Source organism: Chenopodium album, chromosome 1 (assembly GCF_948465745.1).
Source record: "Chenopodium album chromosome 1, dcCheAlbu1.1, whole genome shotgun sequence".
NCBI lineage: Eukaryota > Viridiplantae > Streptophyta > Magnoliopsida > Caryophyllales > Amaranthaceae > Chenopodium > Chenopodium album.
Window position 1 is genome coordinate 69,909,185 of NC_137834.1, and position 10,592 is coordinate 69,919,776.

Below are 10,592 nucleotides of genomic sequence, written 5' to 3' on the forward strand. Positions count from 1 at the left end.
GTTCTGGTTAGTATAATGATTGTGAATTGTATGAGATTTTTAATTGTGATATAATTGATTGGAATTGCAATAATACTTGCATCATTGACTTAGATACCCGTTCAGGGCTTACTCATTAGGAGTAAGTCTTGAATAGTCCCCGGTTTGGGACTGTTCTTGAATGTTCTATCTCATTTAGGTGATAACTACTTGAATTGTTTTGGATCTAAGAAGATCATGGCTCACTATTTCCCGATTGTTCTCTGGGTACATATGTTGATAGCCGATTATCTACATTGTGTGCTTGGAGAACTATAGGGAAATGCTGCCGGATTTTCTTTAGAACCAAACTTTACAAGTAGTTATTAGTGAGATAGGACATTCAAGAATGGGTTAGGTTGGAGTGATAAGGACCTTATTGGATCATCCGGAGTTGCATTTACATGATATAAACTTTGAATGAAAATGTTTGATGCCTTATATTCTTGTTTATGGTTAAGGAGCTATATATGTTACAAAATATACACATTATCTTAAAATTAATTTTGTTATTCAGTGGTTGAAAATGGATCGAAGTTGGATGTATGGTAAACGAAATTGTACAAGTTTTTTACGAGGAATTGAAGAGTTTAGCATTGTTGCCTTAAAACACCAAACAGAGAATAAATCAAAGAATATTTATTTGAACATTGCAAATTGTTGATATTATTTTACTCTTTTACAAATGTGTGTCTAATTTATTATGTAGGAATCATTGGGTTCTGCATGGCTAAGCGTGAAGTCATCATCTTTGATTCTTTGAGGCAGAAGCAAAATTTAGCAATTAAATTTGCAATGACAAAGTAAGTCTAGTTTGTTATTAATGTCATGATTTTATGTGTGTAAGGGTAATATATATGTTATTTGTTTCAAATGTGTAATGCTTTTCGAAGTTTTAAGGCATTAAGTGGACAATCTAGGGGAAGTAAATTGACATGGCATTTGGGACAGGTTACCTTAATTTCTAACCCTAAATTTTAGTTTCTTAATAATTGAAGTATAGCAATTTAATTCAACTTACAAATATATTACATGTAGTGTCCTCAACAATTGGGTGGACGTGAGTGTGGCTACTACGTCATGCGTTATATGTACGAAATACTTGAACATCACCATATCAGTGAAGATCCTATTCAGGTATGAGTTGTCAAATATTTCATTTTTGTTTGATAAATACAATTTGATGTTAGCTACAATCTTGAATTAAAACTTTCCTCTTGTATATTTGTTGTGTTAATAGGATTTTTCAAGAACTACACCGTACACCGAGGAGGAGATAAATGAGATCCGAGATATTTGGGCAGAGTATTTTATATGTAATGTTGAACTTTAGATTTACCACTTAGCGCATGTTTGACTCTTGTTTTGGATTATAGGCTTGAAATGAAGTAATTTGGTTAATTGGTGTTGGGATGATGAGTATAATGTCTATGATATTGAGATGTAAATTATTGGACAGGTTGTTAATATAATGCCGTCATTCCCAATTTTATGGGTAGGCCAAATTACAAAGGAGACTCTGCCGAAATTTACATTTGCATTATTCAATAATATTGCATTTTAATTTCAATTATATTAGCGTTAGCATATTACTTTATACCTAGTAAAACAGGTACTACAAACATATACAAGGCAATTATTATATTATAATTAAAAAAAAAAAATTCACCTCATTTGCGTCACTCATTAAACAAACAAGTGACGCAAATACAGCAGTTTTGTATTGTCTACTCAGTCATTTGCGTCACTCCTATATAAACAAGTGACGCAAATAACAAAAAATGCATTTATTGGAAGAGTCATTTGCGTCGCTTGTTTATGAAGGAGCGACGCAAATAACAAAAAAGTTTATCAAAAGAGTCATTTGCGTCGCTTGTTTATAAAGGGGCGACGCAAATGACTAAAAATAAGTTTATCAGAAAAGTCATTTGCGTCGCTCCTTTATAAAGGACTGACGCAAATAACAAAAAATAAGTTTATCTAAAGAGTTATTTGCGTCGCTCCTTTAGAAAAGAGTGACGCAAATAAAAAAAATAAGTTTGTCAGAAGAGTCATTTGCGTCGCTTATTATAAAGGAGCGACGCAAATGACAAAAAATAAGTTTATAAAAAAAGTTATTTGCGTCGCTTGTTTATAAAGGAGCGACGCAAATGACAAAAAATAAGTTTATAAAAAAAGTCATTTGCGTCGCTTGTTTATAAAGGAGCGACGCAAATGACTCGTATTTGCGTCGCCCCTAGGAGCGACGCAAATGACTTAAAAGTCATTTGCGTCGCGAGCAGTTGCGTCGCTCATAGAAGCGGCACAAATACACTATAAATGAGCGACGCAAATAAGCCTTTTTCTACTAGTGATTAGTCAGTTTGGAATTCCTAAGTGGATTGAGAATGCTCAAACCAAAAGAACTGAAGGTCTAGGATTCATACGTTCTAAGCATAAGGGCAAGAAAAAAATATGTAGACCTGCCTAGTTACAAAGTATGTACCTTCTGTGGTAAGACTGGTCATCTTGTTACTACTTGCAACAAGAAGGAACATTCTGTTAGCAAGAATGTTAGGCAAGTTTGGGTAAAGAAATCTGATATTGCTTCAACGTCCAAGGAACCCAAGGAAACCCGGGTTCCTTAATCTAACCATTAAGTTCTTTTGCAGGTCCTAGTGAGGGGGAACAACACGTGGTACCTCGACAGTGGTTGTTCAAAGCAAATGACAGGAGATAAATCAAAGTTTCTCTCACTAGAGGCCTATCCAGGAGGAACTGTGACCTTTGGAGACAACAAAAAGGGTGAAGTAATTGCTAAAGGAAAAGTAGGAAGGTCCAGTTCTCATTCAATAGAAAATGTACTTCTGGTCGAGGGTTTGATGCACAATTTGCTGAGCATATCACAATTTTGTGATAAAGGAAACTCTGTAAGTTTTACCTCTGATTCATGTAACATCATTAATGATAAAACAGGAAGGGTTGTTCTTGAAGGAACTAGAAAAGGGAACACATACATTGTGGATCTAAATTCTGTTCCAAGGAACAACCTTACCTGCTTAAGTGTCATTAATGATGATCCTTTATTATGGCATAAACGTTTTGGACATGCTAGCTTCTCACTCATGAATAAACTTAGAGCAAGGAACATGGTTGTAGGGCTTCCCTCAGTCAAGTTCCTCATACAACACATCTGTGATGCATGTGTGAGAGGCAAGCAAGTCAGGTCTTCTTTTAAAAGCAAAAACATGGTCAGCACCACAAAGCCATTGGAGCTAATTCATATGGACTTGTGTGGTCCCATGCGTGTTCAAAGTAGAAGTGGAAAGAAATATGTTTTAGTTATTATTGATGATTTTTCTAGATTTACTTGGGTGATTTTTCTGTCTAGCAAAGATGAAACTTTTGATGAATTTGTGTCCTTTGCCAAAAGAGTACAAAAGACAAGTGGAAATCAAATTATCCACATTCAATCAGATCATGGAACTGAGTTTGAGAATTAAAGATTCGATGACTTTTGCAAAGAAAATGGCATGGATCATAACTTTTCAGCCCCTAGAACTCCTCAACAGAACGGAGTTGTTGAAAGGAAGAACATGACTTTAGAAGACATGGCAAGAACTATGCTCATAGCTAGTGGTCTTCCGAGGAACTTCTGGGCTGAAGCTATTAATACTGCATGCTATATCATTAGCAGAGTTATGATGAGACCAATCATCAATAAGACTCCTTATGAACTGTTTAAGGGCAGAAAACCCAATATTTCTCACTTTCGAGCTTTTGGATGCAGGTGCTTTGTTCATAATAATGGGAAAAGGAACATAGGAAAATTTGATGAAAGAAGTGATGAAGCTGTGTTCCTTGGCTATGCATCAAATAGCAAAGCTTACAGAGTTTATAATAAAAATACATTGTGAGTAGAAGAAAGCATTCATGTGATATTTGATGAATCTAATATGTTTATGAATGTGCAGGAACAAGACAATATTGATTATGAAATTGGTATGATTAGAGACAGGGAAGAAGAGGAAGAAACCTCCAAGCAAACCAAGGAAGTAAGTGAGGAACCTGAGCAAGAACATCAAGAAAATGCTGAAGTTCCTAATCAAGAAACCCCGGAGGAACAAGATCATGGAGAATCTTGCAACGAGGAAAATGCAGAAGAAGCTGAAGAAGAAGTGCCTCAAATAGGAGTTCCTGCCAGAGAGTTTCAACCAAATCCATTCAAATACCAAGGCTCTCATCCAACAGACCTTATTATAGGTGATATTGGTAGAGGAACTCAGACCAGATCACAGATGAGGAACTTCTGTGCCTTTCAAGCCTTCCTATCCATTATTGAGCCAAGAAATCATGAAGAAGCTCTAAAGGATGCTGACTGGATAATTGCCATGCAAGATGAACTCAATGAGTTTGAGAGGAACAAGGTCTGGCATCTTGAAGAAAAACCTAAGCACAAAAAGGTTATAGGAATCAAGTGGGTATTCAGGAACAAGCTGGATGAATATTGAACAATTGTAAGAAACAAGGCAAGACTTGTTGTGAAGGGCTATAATCAGCAAGAAGGTATTGACTTTGAAGAAACTTTTGCTCCTGTTGCTAGATTAGAAGCTATTAGAATGTTAATTGCTTTTGCCTCTTTTATGGGTTTCAAACTGTATCAAATGGATGTTAAGTGTGCTTTCTTAAATGGCTTTCTTGAAGAGGAGGTGTTCGTGGAACAACCTCCAGGTTTTGAAAATCCCCAATTTCCTAATCATGTCTTTAAGCTTGATAAAGCTCTTTATGGGTTGAAACAAGCACCTAGAGTTTGGTATGAAAGGCTCTCTAAGTTCCTTATTCAAAATGATTTTAAAAGAGGTAAAGTAGATAAAACTTTGTTTTTAAAATCTGAAGGAACTGATTTACTAGTTGTTCAAATATATGTTGATGATATTATTTTTGGAGCAACTAACGAAAACTTGTGCAAGTACTTTGCTGAGCTAATGAGTGGTGAATTTGAGATGAGCATGATGGGGGAACTCAACTTCTTTCTTGGACTACAAATCAAACAAACAAAAAGAGGTATTGCAATTCACCAACAAAAGTATGTCAAGGAACTACTGAAGAAATATAACCTTGACCAAGCAAAGACCAACCATATACCAATGGGAACAAGCACAAGATTAGATGAAGATCTACAAGGAACTAGCGTAGAGCAAACCAAATACAGAGGTATGATTGGATCCCTTTTATACTTAACTGCTAGTAGACCTGATATTGCATTTAGTGTTGGCTTATGTGCAACGTTTCAATCTAATCCTAAGGAGTCACATCTTACAGCAGTAAAAAGGATCCTACGATATCTCAAAGGAACTGACCATCTTTGTCTCTTCTATCCTAGAAGTGATACTTTTGATTTAAAAGGTTTTGCAGATGCTGACTATGCAGGAGATTTGGTGAATAGGAAGAGTACTTCAGGAATGGTTCAGTTTCTCGGGCCATGCCTAGTTTCTTGGGGATCCAAGAAACAGAACATAGTGGCCTTTTCAACTGCTGAAGCTGAATATGTGGCAGCTGCAGCCAGTTGTTCTCAAGTACTTTGGATAAAACAACAACTAAGAGATATGGTATGAAATATAATTGCATTCCTATCTATTGTGATAATACTAGTGCCATATGCATTTCAAAAGATCCAGTTCATCATTCTCGTGTGAAACATATTCACATAAGGCATCATTTCCTTAAGATAATGTGGAAAAAGGCTTAATTAAGTTAGATTTTTGTGAAACTGAAAATCAGATAGCTGACATTTTTACTAAGCCTTTGAGCAGGGACAAATTTGAAAAGATGCGCATGGAACTTGGTATGATACAATTGAGTTAAGAAGACCTCAAGTTCCCCCAAGGTATAAGTCAATCATGCATGCATTATATGTATCTTACACAATATGTATATGTGAAAACATAGTCCTACGCATTAGAGTGTTTGGCAATACATATGGGATTGTGGCTGTATGTGAAGAAATCAAATTGCATTAGGCATGTCTGTGTTATTACAAACTATGTTGATTTATTCCTAGTTCCTCCGAAATAATCTATAAGATTTTATTCTATCTTTTTGTGAATTAATTAACTAGTCAATTGATTAATTTTATCTACTTAACATCTTATCTTTTTGAATTATTCTTCATCGCTTATCTTTTAAAATTCAAATTCGTTCCTTGAAATTGTTGATTAAATACCCGTGACCTTTTGCATTCAATTCAAAGTTCCTGATCAAAATTTATCCTCAATTAATCTAAACCCTTCATGTCAAATCACATTAAAATCTGACCAAGAGAAAAGTTTTGTGTCATCCTTCATCAATCGACACCTACCCCATTCAATTAACCTTCTACACCATTCCACCGACCAAACTCACCCCTCTAAATTCCACCACTATATAATGAATCCAAACCCTAACCACTGTTCCTCACCACCTCACTCCGTAAAATACACACTCCTTTTTAGTGACACCTCTCCAATTCCCATGGAAATCTCACCCAAAATTCAAAACTCTCCTCAAAAGGAATCACCCATGGAAATAGAGACTGACACCTCAGTCAAAACCATTGCTGAAAAACCCCAAAACAAACCCATGGCTCGCAGTGATTCGAAAAAGAGAAAGATCGAGGTTGAAGAAGAATTGGACTATGAGGAACTGGGCGAACCAATTCAGGGGGAAAAGTCGAAGTCCGCTGCTGTCAAAAGGCTTGAAGCCAGCTCTGAGCGGTTCATTCCTGGGTTTTGTATAAATCTAAAGTGGTGCGAATCGAGTAAGTACTCTGAACTTCTTGATATTCTTGAAGCACAAAATTGGATTAAGCTGTTTAGTGAAGGTTATGACAATGTGATTGCACATGCACCGTTAAAGGAATTTTGTGCGAATTTTAAGAATGTGAATGGTGTTTGTGTTAGCAAACTTAAAAACAAGAAAATTAGTTTTGATGCTGATGATTTAGCTGCTGTGTTTGGAACCCCTAATGAGGGATTTGATGAGTATTTTAAGGGAGAAACTGAATTAAGTGTTGAGGGTGTTTCTATTGAAAAGATTGTTGAATCAATTGGTGGTAAGGCATCCAAAGTTCGAACCAACCATAACCTGTTTTCACCTATTCAAAAGCTGCTGTTTATTTTTGTTCATCTAGCTATCATTCCGAGAACCCAGCATATGCATGAGGCAAATCACCTTGATGTTGTGCTTATGTATTGTCTTGAAAACAAAATAAAGATAAATTTTCCTTCTTTGATGATCCAGCACCTCACTCATTGTCTTGCCAATCACTTAAAGGTTGGGTATGCCAATTTGATAATTACTCTTCTTGAAAGTTGTGGAATCTCCATGACTAACTATGAATCCCTTAAGCTTAAAACCAACCATTTTGTCCAACCCAAAACACTAGAAGCCCGAAACCTAACTATTGTTGAGGGAACTACTCAATTTCTCTCAAAATCCCTTTCTAAACCTAAACAGGATGAGAGTGGTTTGAAGAAAAAGGAGGATGAAGAGTTGGATAAATGGTTGGAGGAAGAGGACAATGAGAAAAAAGGTGAACAGGAAAGGAAAGAGGTGATTGTTATGTCAAATCCAAAGGGTACTCAAAGCTCTGGGAAGAGAAAGAGTACTAGGTTGACTATAAGGTCAAAAGGGAAGGACAAGGCTGAGTCTGCTGCAGTGGTTGATCTGAGTGAAGAGAGAAACAGTGCACCAGGGGATCAAAGGATCCTTGAAGAGAAAACTGGTTCTCAGGGGGGAACAGGGCATTCTTCAAGCTTCTGTTGAAAAAACATTTCCTACAGGTTCAGGTTTTGCTCGCTTCAGCACTGTGAGTTCCACCTTGGAACTTAAGGCTCTTAAGGAGACAGTGCACAAGCTAGTTGATGCTCAACCAGGGTTGATTCAAAGAATTGAAGCTCTTGAGAAGGTAGTGTCAGACTTGGTGAAAGCTTCCACAGAGCTCACCTCAGCAATGCATCAGAACACATCAACTCTCTCCAAAGGGCAGGCTGACTTGCTGAAGAAATTGGAGGACTTGGTCATTGAAGAGGTGCCAGAGAATGGTGCTGAAGAAGAGACCCATTCCTCTGCCCCTAAAGCTTGATGTTCCTGTCTTCGCTCTAATCCTTTATTTTCTTGAACTTGATCCGATTTGAACTTGTTTCTTTTTTTTCTTCTTTTGGGTCAATAAACACTTAAAACAGGGTATTTTCTTTTGTTTTTGTTGTTCTAGAGGAACATCAATTTGTTTATATGGATGTTGCTTGCTTGCTTTATGACTATTTGCATACTATTTCTGCCTATATGTGCTTTGCTCTATGCTTTGGACACAAACCATTAAAATGGTGCTGTGTTTAGATATGTGTATTTGTGTGCATTAATTTTGATGAACGCCAAAAGGGGGAAAAAAGGCAAAACTCAATTGTTGACAAGCTCTCCATCCATCTAAAAAAAACAAATAGAAGTTATAACTTTCATTCAGTTCTTTGTTTAATTGTAGCTAGTTTATTTTGATTTTTAGTTTTTCTTTGAATGTCCTTCAATTTTTTAGTTCATTTTCATTTTTAGTTTTTCTTTGATTGTTCTTCAATTTTTTTTTATGAGTTTGCTTAGGTTTGTCATTCATCAAAAAGGGGGAATATTGTTGATCTTAAGTTTTGATGATGACTCAAGGAACCTAAGCAGACCATAAGGGCTTTAACTTTTGTCTATTAGCTTTGATGTACTTGACAGGTTTTATATGCAACGAAGTTCTAGAGTTAGAATGGAGCATGGAACAAGTCTAAAGGATGAGCTGTGGACAAGCATAGAAGACAATCAGTAGCCAAGTTCCTTTAGTGAGGAACTGAAGCTCCAGAGTCGAAGCTTCATTGTGTTCCAAGGAGTCTATTGTATCTTTATTATTTATTTTAGGCTTCTTGTATATATGTTAAGTACGTGGCAAATTGATAGAATTTAAGTGGATTTAATTTCAAGTTTTAAAGATTTTATTTTCCTTGTTTTAAACAAGATTTAATCTTATTTCTGAAAACTATTTTTTAGGTGAAAAATATCTTATTTATTTAAAAGATTTTCTGTTTTTATTTTATCCTAATCTTTTGGAAAATCTGACTTGGTAAAACTATTTTTTGAAAAACGGCTTTTTACTTAGTCAAGGAAGTTGAGAAAATAAAGGAACCACTTCCTTTTGTGCGCTTCAGCTTGCTGCCCAAGCATCCACGAACTGCACTCCCTTATTTCATGGAAGTTGTAGTGTAGTGGGAGTTAAGGTAAACGTAAGGTTTCAACTGGTTTCCTCTTATATAAATAGGATCAGTTTTCTGTTTTAAAAAGTACACTTGAGCATTACAATTCTTAGTTTTTCGAAAAGAGTCAAAAATCCACTTAAGTCCTTGAGTGTCCTTGTACTTAGCATCTTAGGGGTTTTGTCTTGAGTTGTATTGGGGGTAGAGTTTGGGTAAACTCTAGAGTGTGTAATTGCTTTGAGTGAAGCGAGGAGAAAGAGAGAGATTCGAGAGCTTAACTGATTGAGGGATCAGTTAAGGGGGAACTTAAGTTCATTGAGGAACTTGAGTTTAGAGTCTTAATTTGTAATAGGTTGTTTGCCCTATTATTATTAAGAGTTGAGTTGAAAATCCCTTGTGGTCGTGGTTTTTCTTCTTGATTAGGGCCAAGAAGTTTTCCACGTAAAATCTCTCTTGCACTTTAAAGTTTTTGTTTAAGTTCCTTTAAGAATTTCGCAAAAATTACCCTAGTTCCTCTACAATACAATTCACCCCCCCTCTTGTATTGTTCATTCGAGTCAACAAGCGTCTTACGTCCCTTGAAAGTACCGATGCTGAGCAGTGTACTGCGCTGCAAGCGCAAGAATGTCGAAATCGGCCCACGGCCGAAACTCTACCTCTTGCTCCTACAAAACACATATTTATAATTATAGGGAATAGTTTCAAGCCTTTAAAATCCCACTAGCTTGAAACCCACTGTGATCATACACTAAAGTACGGTGGCGTCCAAAAGGGAAGAAGATAGAGCAAAAGAGTCGCCAACAAGTTTTTAAGGAACTTGTAAACCATCACGAGGTGAAGGTTACACCCCTTAACGATCCAAGGGAACTGGGTGTATGACGATCCAATCTCGGAAAACTTGCCAACGAGCCGACGAATGTATGACAATCCGAACTTGGAAAAAACTTGCCAAACAAAGAAGGAGCACGACAATCCACGCTTGGAAACTTTACCAGAGATGACAATCCAATCTTGGAAAAATTGTCGTTGAAGAAGATGCATGACAATCCATTTTTGGAAATACTATTAGTTGGGGATGACAATCCAATTTTTGGAAAACTTTTTCGTTTAATAAGAATGCGCGACGATCCATATTTTAAAATATTGTCGTTTAAGTGCTTGCTTTTGAACCGATTGTAATGAGCCAGTGTTTTAGGCGCTTAAGCTAAGTGAGACGATCTTTCGTCAGGTCGATCACTTATTGCAATTGTAATCAAACCGACTATTTAATCATGTCAAATTGCTTATAGGGGCTAACTGGCATACCAAGGAATCCGACGTTGCTGCATGAGG

The 10,592-nt window shown here is 36.5% G+C and overlaps 1 long non-coding RNA gene across 1 annotated transcript; it reads left to right on the forward strand.

Annotated features, from left to right (window-relative positions):
• Window positions 1-890: 890 nt before the first annotated feature.
• LOC145601186 (uncharacterized) lies at window positions 891-1,568 on the forward strand. The gene is made up of 3 exons (XR_014104354.1): window positions 891-969; window positions 1,057-1,155; window positions 1,259-1,568. It is a non-coding gene; the product is annotated as an uncharacterized LOC145601186 (long non-coding RNA).
• Window positions 1,569-10,592: the final 9,024 nt, after the last annotated feature.